Below are 11,653 nucleotides of genomic sequence, written 5' to 3' on the forward strand. Positions count from 1 at the left end.
ATCATTTGATTACAAAGCTTGTTTTACGGTACATATTTCACGAATATATTTTATAAATATACGTTAAACAAAGTAGAGCTCTAGGCAGATTTTAGCTCGACTAAATATATATAGTGGAGCCATCCTACTAACCCCGGCGTCGGCGTTAGCGTGAGCGTTAGCGTGAGCTTGAGCGTGAGCGTGAGCGTTGGAATGTTAAACTTTAACATTCCAACGCTCACGCTAACGCTCACGCTGACGCAATATGTCAAGGGACATAGACAATATTTGAGGTGGTACGCAAACTTTAACTTAAAGTTTGCGTACCACCTCAAATATTGTCTATGTCCCTTGACATATTGCTTTTATATTTTGCATACTTCTTTACCAACATGACCCTAACCTATAAACAAGAGAAGACAACTGTAACAAGCATCTTGTAAGAATTATGGCCCTTTTTTCTACTTAAAATATGCATATTATTGATAAATCTTTGTTAAAGTTTACGTACCACCTCAAATATTTTTTACGCACCACCTCAAATATTTTCTATGTCCCTTGACATATTGCTTTTATATTTTGCATACTTCTTTACCAACATGACCCCAATCTATAAACAAGAGCAGACAACTGTAACAAGCATTTTGTAAGAATTATGGCCCCTTTTTCTCTTAGAATATGCATATTATTGGTTATTCTATGTTAAAGTTTGGGTACCACCTAAGATATTTTCTTTGTCCCTTGACATATTGCTTTCATATTTTGCATACTTCTTTACCAACATGACCCCAATCTATAAACAAGAGCAGACTACTGTAAACAGCATTTTGTAAGAATTATGGCCCCTTTTTCCACTTCGAATATGCATATTATTAATAATTCTTTGTTAAAGTTTGCGTACCACCTCAAATATTTTAATTGTCCCTTGACATATTGCTTTCATATTTTGCATACTTCTTGACCAACATGACCCCAATCTATAAACAAGAGCAGACAACTGTAACAAGCATTTTGTAAGAATTATGGCCCTTTTTCCACTTAGTAATTTTGAATATTTTGTTAAATTTTGTGTTTACATCGACTTTACTTCTAAAGTATCAAGGCTATTGCTTTTAAACTTCAAATACGTTCTTACTATGATGAGGGTACTGTACCTGTCAAGTTGAATTTTACCTTGACCCTTGACCTTGAATCTGAAGGTCAAATTAATAAATTTTGATTAAATTGCCATAACTTCTTTATTTAGGATCAGATTTGATTCATACTTTGACAAAACAACACTTACAATGGACTTCACCCAAACCATCCCACACGCCCCACCCTAGAAATCTCCCCCCCCCCCCCAAAAAAAAGTTTTTTTGTTTTTCCTCATTTTTTAAACATGTTAAAAAAACATTTTTTTTTAAGACCGTCCAACCATCCCACCCAAGCTATTGCTATCAAACTTTAAATACAATCTTATTAGTTTGTTTTATGTCTTTACAAATGTTCAATAGATTGTGGAAAACATACCTGAACTCAGAATCGTCTATAATGTACCACTTCTTTAAAACATAAGCGATCAATATGTTTCAATTATGGTCCTCTTCCAGTTAGAATATGACTATAGTACCTTGACCTTATTGAATACGAACAATTTTTCCATGATGGCTTACTTTACACTTTCAAGCACTTGAATAGTCGATCGCGCTGTCTTCTGACAGCTCTTGTTGTTTTTCTCATCGACATTTCCATTTTAACATTTAGTAGCCAAAAGGGTCCAAGTCCCCTTGATCTCGCAAGAGCGTACTGCCAGAATTACGTTGATCCACCAGGTTTTGAAGTAAAAAACGTCAATGATGTCATAGGTATAAATGTTTTGAATATGGTTATGTTAAAGGTCGTTTAGAAATTAAAAAAGAACATCGTAGCCCCTTTCCATTAAAATGAAGAATACAAACATGGACTATTGGGTTACTTAATACTTGGCAGAAGTATGGAAGTAGCATAACGATTTATTGATTATTTATGAATAAAAAAACTATTGGATCCTATATCTAGCCTTCAATTATATGACCAAAATGATTATTAATACAAAATGTCTACAAATATAAATATTTCAGGCGAAGGATTCTTTGCCACTTAGCCTTTTAAAAAAGGAGACTTTCTTCTCGAATACAAAGGGGATCTGATAACACGAGTAAAACATGCACGGCAATTAGAAAGGGAGTATGAAAAGGAGGTTCAAGGCAGCTTCATGTACTTTTTTAAATACAGAGACAAATCTTGCTGGTAACTACAAATTATCTTCACTTTGCACATCAAACGTTTAAATCACGCCATTAGAAGAAGAATTATCTTTAGTTTTTTTCACCATAATAATTAAATATGGCATGCGCGTTATTTTAGTATAAAGCATCAGAAGTGTTTATGTAAATGTCTTATTCAGCATTGACGCTACCAACGATATATTTCATGAGGGTCGAATGATAAATGATGCCGAAAATGGAGACGCAAAACAAAATTGTGTAATGAAAATAGTTGAAGTCAACCAAACTCCCCATCTATGCACTTTCGCCGACAGAGACATTGCAATTGGCGAGGAACTCCGATATGATTATGGAGTACCAACACTTCCATGGAGAAAGGTACATTCTATTGTAAAGATGTTATCTGTGATGGATTTATCACTGATATTTATCAAATATCACATTTTAAATTAGCTTTAAATGTCTTTTGAATTATAATTTTTTTAAATATAGCCAATCAGTTTTATGATTACATTCATGTTCATTCATGAGTTATTCATTTTAAATACAGAAATTCAAATATCTTTTTGCCGTGAATTAAATTGTTTAATCATTGAACGTCGTCAAGCTCTACTTTAATGCGGTCTTTCTGATAATGTGTTTTTGTTATTTGAATTTTCAGAAATGCACGGAGCAAAAAATGGGTATGTTTCACAGTGATTTTGTTATTACTATACATGCATTAATACAAATGCGTTGTACTTAATGGTTTCATAACTAACGAACTTTCTTACGCTGACTAGATTATGTGTAATACCAATTTTTATTGTTGTTTTGAATAGGCAACTTAATGACTACTAGATCTACGGACAGCCAGGAACCAGGACAAACAACATCCATACACACGGAAGAAGTCAATGAGACGGTTTGTAATATTTCGCAAGGTCGAAGCTACTAAGGCGTATGTTCTGGTTGGTTTTGTCTTCAGTGAAATGAGCGTAATTTTGCCTTACTATGGCGTATTTTCTGGTTAAATACCTTTTAGCCGTGAATTAAAATGTTTTATCATTGAACGTCGTCAAGCTCTACTTGAAATGCGTTCAGTCTGATATTGTGTATTTGTTTTTTGCATTTTCAGAAATGCACGGAACAAAAAAAAGTATGTTTCACAGTGATTTTGTTATTACTACACATGCCTAAATACATATTATGAACATCATGAAATTATTGTAAATGTTGTACACGGAATTAATGTCAATGCGCTGTACTTAATGGTTTCATGACTAACGAAATTTTTAACACTGACTAGATTATGTGTAATACCATTTTTATTGTTGTTTTAAATAGGCAACACAATGACTACTAGACCTACGGACAGGCAGAAACCAGGACAAACAACATCCGTACACACGGAAGAAGTTAATGAGACGGTTTGTAATATTTCACTATGTTGAAGCTACTTAGGCGTATTTTCTGGTTAAATACCTTTTAGCCGTGAATTAAAATGTTTTATCATTGAACGTCGTCAAGCTCTACTTAAAATGCGTTCTGTCTGATAATGTGTATTTGTTATTTGCATTTTCAGAAATGCACGGAACAAAAAAATGGGTATGTTTCACAGTGATTTTGTTATTACTACACATGCCTAAATACATATTATGTATATCATGAAATAAATGTAATTTGTGAACAAGGAATTTATGTCAATGTGTTGTACTAAATGGGTTCATGAATAACGAACTTTTTAATTCTGACTAGATTATGTGTTATACCAATTTTTATTGTTGTTTTGAATAGGCAACACAATGACTACTAGATCTACGGACAGCAAGGAACCAGGACAAACAACATCCGTACACACGGAAGAAGTCGATGAGACGGTTTGTAACATTTCACTATGTCGAAGCTACTAAGGCGTATTTTCTGGTTTGGTTTAGTCTTAAGTGAAATGGGCGTAATTTTGCCTTAAATTATATTGTGCCAATATTTATTCCGGGTAATGCTAATTGAAATTTGGGTTTAACATAACACGTTCGTCGATGATCATTATATTAACATGTTATAGCACACGTTATGCGATTTTTAAAAGAATAAAATATTGTTTACCAGTTGTAGTGACTTTGAACTACTTGTCTTTCAAAATCTTCATATACACAAAGAATTTAGAATTTACACCTGTCAATGAAACTGGTGCGCATGTGTATTGACCACTGTAGTTTATAAACATCGACTTCATCATAATCACAAAAACGTTAATTATCGCTTATCCAAGAAGTGTAATATCATTAATTTTAATTTTCAGTGTAAGACTTATATGCTGCCAATTACTGTGTATGAAACTCTGAGACATTAGGAAATTTAACTTGCGTGTTACATATGGACATTGGTTGATATTTTATCTTAACGACAAAAATACAATAGCGTCTACTCGATATTTTGCTAAACGATACATTCTGACATGGGTAAGAAAAGAAAAGTTCATTTTACACCAACCACCGCACAATACATACAGGATTTACCGTGAACCACAGTCCGTTCACCAGTTCTTTTTTCTTCCAACAAATTTGTCCAAAGAAGTACAATACCGTGCATACATTTTGTCTTATTAGTATCTGTAAAAAATATTCCTTGTATACTTTTTCGAACTTTGATAACATGTTTGGAACAACCTGGTATATGTTAAGACATGCTACGTCGGTGTATTCAGCCAATCTTTAAAAAAGCTTGATACGTTCAAGATGAATAATCAAAGATATGTTAAATTTGAAACCGTTTTGTTGAAATTGAAATTTAAATGCAACCTTTAAAAAAATGTTTTATGGGTGTTTTTCAGTTTGTTATTATGTCGACAAAACAAGCTATCAATCTGTTTCAATCTTCCCCAATGACAGTGAACGGCAAAAAATAAAACATGTGATGTAAGATAAGCAAAAGTAAACTATTTTGGACGAAGGTAAACTTGTATTATACCATCGGTTGCAAACATTTACACAAAATTCTCATGTCACTTAGATTTTCTACATCATAATAAAAAGCCACATGAGTGATGATATCAGTTGAAAATGCTGCTAATAAAGAATTGCAATTTTAACTGATACTAAGTAACGTGGATGTATGAATCTTACTCTATTATTGTCTCATTGAATTGTGTTGCAGAGTACCGAAACTAAAGAACATAACGACACTGCACAAGAGTACAATTCACAAGATGCTGCAGAAAAATGTTGAACAGTGAATCATCGGATATAGATGTACGTAAACTTATTACGATTTTGTGATTGCAATACAGTACACACATTTAAACATTTTATCTAAGATTATATATAGTTCAGATTTTTTTCAAGCTATAGTATCGAACTGTAATTAAGACATGCATTTTGGTAAGTGTTATGTTACACTTACACATTTTTTATGGATGTAGTTCACCAACAACAAATTATGATGTTGTGATATTTTCATATTTTTATATGATCTCACACACAGGAAAACAACTGTATTTTACAGAATAGTGACAATGACAAAGACTATATTCCGGAAGAAGACGATGCATCGTCAGATGTGTCGGTAGTTGTCGAACTCATACCAAACATTCAAAGATTTCAAAAGAAGACAGCGTCAAAACTACCTCCTGTTGAATCCTTGCAATCTCGTGAACGCGACGAATCATCCGCAGAGGCACACAAAACCAACATCACCATCGCTCAAACAAAAACAGTGAATACAGACATTACGATAAGAGATTTTATTGCATTTTTTGCGAAAAGGCTCCAACAAAACTAAAAAAAACATTTGCTTTCGCAGCATAAAGATGAGCAAGATGTTAAAGATCTATTAAATACGGAAAATTCAGCAGAAAATTAAAAAAAATGTATGACAAAATAAGGAACGTTGGGAACCACCTCCATAATGTTAAAGTATTGCGAGATGGCCAAGGACAGCTGTTTTTGTCATACAGACAACGTCACAATCAACGCCTAGCTGCAGACGAGTATGGACCTTATCCTTACTGTTACGGGTATTACCCGAAGAAAATCCTGTGGAGGCACAATCAAAAATGTAAGTTTACAAATGCAGCGGGATCAAGAAAACGACTCGCTTTAGAGAGCAGCCTGCTATTACCAAAATCAAAAGAAGGAAGCACTATTTTAAGACGAGTAATTGAGTCCATGAGAAACGACGAAATAAGTCGCATAGTCAAAAGTGATATTACAATCCTTGCATTCGGTGAAAAACTCTGTACAAAAAGGGGCCATGATGAAGAGCAACAAAATTATATTAGACAGAAGTTAAGAGAAGTTGGTAGATTGCTGAAAGACATGCGATCTTGTTCAGGCAATGTTGAAAAGTCTTTGGAGAATTTCATGTATCCAGATGCTTTCAAATTTATTACACAATCTTGCAAAAACGTTGCAGGCTTCGACGGAAACACCAATACTTATGCTACACCATCATTAGCCTTAAAGATTGGCACAACGCTTCAGAAATGTCTAAAAATTCTAATTTCGAAAGGAATCGAAACAAACAACCGGGATCTGCAAACAAGGGCTGAGGATCTTTCCAAACTATTTGAAATTAATTGGACGGATGACGTGTCTTCCAATGCCTTAAGAACACTTCATGAGGCTAAGCAGAACAGTCAGAAAGGACTGTTGCCATTGGCAAATGACGTCAAAGTAATGTCTGAATACTTACGACATGAAGCAGAAACACATGCAAATACCTTACAAGGATCAGCAAGTGATTGCGAGAAAAGGCAAGCATGGCATAAGTTGTCTGAAATCTGCTTGTGCCAAACTATTCTGTTTAATCGTAGACGATCAGGCGAGGTGTCAAAAATGATTGTCGAAGAATATTCAAAAAACAAATTGACAAATGACGATGGAGAATTAGATGGATGTTTAACAAAACTGGAAAAAGACCTGTGCCGTTATTTTTACCATACAGAGATTATTGCAAAACGAGGTCGAATAGCTGCAGTACTGTTTCCAAGACAGGTGAAAGAAAATATCGACCTCCTCATACGCAGCAGAAATTCTCTAACAAACTGTTTCAATAGTAAATATCTTTTCCCAACAAAATCTGCATCATCGCATATTCGTGGGACAGATGTATTACGTTCGATTGCAATTGACTGTGGAGCTGAACTTCCGGAAAGGCTTCGTTCTACAAAGTTAAGGAAACATATTGCCACAATGACTCTGCTTTTTAACTTGTCTGACAATGAATTAGACATTATAGCTAAATTTCTTGGTCACGACATTCGGGTACATAGAGAATTCTACAGATTACCAGATGGAACCATGCAGGTTGCCAAAGTCAGCAAGCTGCTCATGATGATGGAAAGTTGACAAATTACCAGAAATTCTGTCAATTCGCTAGACGATATTGATGTTGACGACGTATGTATTGAAGGTATGTCGCATTTTCAGTGTTAAATTCATACAGTAAACTTGTATAGTGTTAATAATGGGCTCATTGCCGAACTTGATAACCTAAAGTGATTAAAAGAATTACAAACATTTTCTGAAATATACTTGTGTTATGCAAGGCAATTCTTTTTTATCGGAGACGATCAGGTAAGGTGGAATGTAAAGTCTACACTCATTTTGTGCTCAGTAAGGTTTACATTGGCTACTTCTAATTTTTCAATTTCAATGCACTAACTGCATATTTATTTGGTGTGCTTCGGTTGTTTCCATCATTGTTATATTATAAACTATATATAATTTTTGATCTTGTGATTTACACGACAGATGAACAATATTCTTCTGAATCATCAGAAAATGAAATACTGAAGACCTTGAAACTCTGCTTCCCAGCTCCAGTAATCAAAAATAACAGACAAAGGTATGCATACACATGTTGATGCATTTAAGTTATGTATCTCCAAGTTTCTTATGTTTCTTAGAACATGATTTGCTTACATGTAATTGTTTGATTCATTAGGCAAAATAATGTTTCCAAATTTGTCGTGTGGCATCGATATCATTATTAGGTGCCTGAAAGCTTCTGTCGTAATTTTGCTATGAAAAATTGTACTGAACTATATATATTTAAAGGGATCTTTTCACGCTTTGGTAAATTGACAAAATTGAAAAAAGTTGTTTCAGATTCGTAAGTTTTCGTTTTAGTTATGATATTTGTGAGGAAACAGTAATACTGAACATTAACCATGCTCTAATATAGCCATTATATGCATCTTTTGACGATTTTAAAACCTAAAAATTAAAAAGCGTTGCAACGCGAAACGATTGAATAATTTGGAGAGTTCTGTTTTTGTCGTTAAATTTTGTGAAACTACGAAGATTGCTTATATAAGGTATAAAATACGTCACGAATGTGTACTCGGCGGAATAGCTCAGTAGGCTAAAGCGTTTTTACTACAGGACTCTGGCAGGACTCCAGGGGTCACTGGTTCGAAACCTGCTCCGGGCAATGTTCTTTTCCTTTTTTTAATTTTTTTCTTGATTTTTTACTGGAGCTTTTACGATCCAATGTTTACATTTATCAATATAAAGCATTTAATGAATAAGTTAAAAAATGCCAAAATCTGTGAAAAGGCCCCTTTAATATGAATATCTTACACATGGCAGTTAGCGACGTCATATGGTGTTTTATTATCCATGTACAGAAAAGGGTACTTCAAATACCAGGAGAACAAAACAAGCAGCCAAAAAGCAATGGAGTGAAAACGAAAAAGGAGCTGTTCACAGGCCTTTAGATCGTTTTTTGATAATGGGTAAATAACCAGGGAAAAAAGAAATACTTGCATGTATTGAAAGTGAGAATGACCTTCCTAACAGAAGTTGGAAAAATGTCAAAGACTTTTGCAGAAATTTAATTGAAACAAAAAAGCGACGGGGACTTTAAACTTAAAAAATATTACACATATAATGCACGTTTAGGAGAATACGTTAAAGGATGAAGTTGCCACACGTGTTTTGTGTGTTTTCTTCCTCTATATACTCTTTTCGAAAACGATAAATGTGTTCTTATTGTATTTGAAAGTTTTATTAATACGGTTCAGTCAAAAACGATATTTGTTCATAATCATATCGCCGAACAAATTAGGATTGGTATATAGTTCGGCCAAAGAGTGTTTCTTTGTACTTTCTATTACGAGTTTCTACGAGTTACTCATTATACAAGTTATTTTTTACCCCAAACTTGGTGAATATGAATGAATATAGCAAACATGATAACAAATCAATCTAGAAGGTTAAACGTTCAGAGAAGGCACAAAAAAAATCAGTCGGATAAATGGAAACAAACATTTTGTTCAAGCATAACAAACAAACACTTTTAGATGTAATAAGATAAATGTAAATAACACAAAAAACTACTGCTAAACTACTGCTACAATGTGAAGAATACAAATGAATATTTTGTCAATTTTACAAAATTTGTTTTGAATGACAGGTGTCTGACTTGCAGTTGAGTACTTAATAGTTATTTTACAGTAAAAATTTACCAATATGTAAATGATTGCGTAAATATCGCACTAGAATTGATTAAATAAATGTTAAATATTACAATAATTTCCTACACTACTTTTATGCATTTGTTTTGCATGTAGATATTCACATTAACTATCAATTCACATATTTGCTTTGTGTATATAATTTGTATGTTTATATGTTTTTTCATATCAAAATTGCTTGCTCTACAAAAATTCGCGAGGAGTTATGCATTTTTTCCCATGTTTTTATTTGAAGTTTATAATTCAACGACGATGAAAATTACTAAGATGCCAGATTTAGTTATGTTTTGTCTCATTTATGGCTAAAGATCAATTAACATACCCATTTCCCAGACTAAGATATTGTTAAAACTATGTATCGCGTTTGCGACTGACCTCTTTTATGCATTCTAACACAAGCTATTTACTTGTTGTTTTTTTCGAATACTCTGCATATACACACACTTGAACAAGCTGTAGATTACCTACAACAAAACATATTTGAAACATACATTTATATGTGGTATGTAAATGCATGCACAAAGCTAATAATTAATCATGTTTATACACTTTGCGATATTATGCTATGATGTCGGTTGTTTTAAGTGATTAATCATTATGTTAACCATGTTATCTGCCATCTGGAATGTAATTAGGTGTTTTGACATGTATGCGAAATTGATCTTGTTCGATTTGGTGCGGTATATTCAGAATTGAGTCACACTGTTATAATTTTCCTGTTGGAACATATTATTTTTAAGTTGGCACCAACAAGGGTCTAATAATTGATCCACATGTGCACTCCCCAGTAAGTATATATACTATAATGTAAGTGATTTAAAATAATATTAAACTACGTGTTTGATAAGTGTTTGCTTTGGTTCATATGTAATTATTAGTGTTTTTATATAATGATAATGCTGTCAAAGTCAGCGGTGATTATACGTGTATAACAACATTAAGTATAACTTTTATATTATTTTCAATAAATAATATATGGTTGACACATCGGCATAAATTTTCAGTGCTTAAAATACACTCTTTCTATTATATTTTATGCAAAAATTAGGTACATAAGTTGGTTTACATAAAGGTAGTTTGAACAAAGTACATAATTCAAATCTTGAAAAAGGTGTTTGGTTTGCAAGGGAAAACGAAGCGATTGTCAGTGACTATTTTCCTTAAAATATAATATGTTATTTCGACAGGTAGAATTAAATGTAAGTTCATTATTAACGTTAACCCGTTTTTGGCATTCTCTACTCAAACAAGTGCATGCATACTGTATTGTTTTAATAAAGCACATGTGTAATGGTATCACAGTTGTAAAATTGGAATTCATATATTATAACATGAAAACTGATCATTATTCAGATTGACCTACCGCCGTAGACTAAGTCACTGGCGCATCAAAATGCATTGTTATCAAGTCGTTTTGCTAGTTTACTAAACTATTTTGTTTCTCAGGCCTCGCCACATTTGTTGTGAAAAGTTCATGATTGTTTAAAGTTACAGATTTTATTATTTTCGAAAATGCAATAAATGTATTTAAGACAATTTAAGTGAAGTGGAAGTTGCCATGCGTGTGAATGAATTTTCTGATGTTTACCGGTTTCAGGGGATTATATGCATGAGTTATATTATAATGTCAGAGTAAGGACAAAGTAAATTTACACTACTCAATCTACATGAATATGGGCAATTCTACTTTTAGGATAAAAAACTTCAAAGTACGTGAAAATCGTGAATATTTTTTTCTGATGGAATAAGGAATAAAACAAATAAACCGCCCCCCCCCTCTCCTTCATTCGGTTCGACAAATAGCGTGGCCTGAAAAAAAAACATTATTTTTTAGTTTTAAGAACGAATTGTATTCATTTGTTGATTAATTGCACTATGATTGTTATGGTATAATGCAGCACTTGCATGCTTGTAGTCGGCTTATAGCTAATAAAGTCATAAATGTATTGTTTGATTTGCGTTATGT

The 11,653-nt window shown here is 33.2% G+C and overlaps 1 pseudogene; it reads left to right on the plus strand.

Moving 5' to 3' along the window:
- The first annotated feature begins 1,118 nt into the window (after positions 1-1,118).
- LOC127854768 (uncharacterized) lies at positions 1,119-7,057 on the plus strand (annotated as a pseudogene).
- The last annotated feature ends 4,596 nt before the right edge of the window (positions 7,058-11,653 follow it).

The sequence above is a fragment of the Dreissena polymorpha genome, chromosome 13 (assembly GCF_020536995.1).
Source record: "Dreissena polymorpha isolate Duluth1 chromosome 13, UMN_Dpol_1.0, whole genome shotgun sequence".
Lineage (NCBI taxonomy): Eukaryota > Metazoa > Mollusca > Bivalvia > Myida > Dreissenidae > Dreissena > Dreissena polymorpha.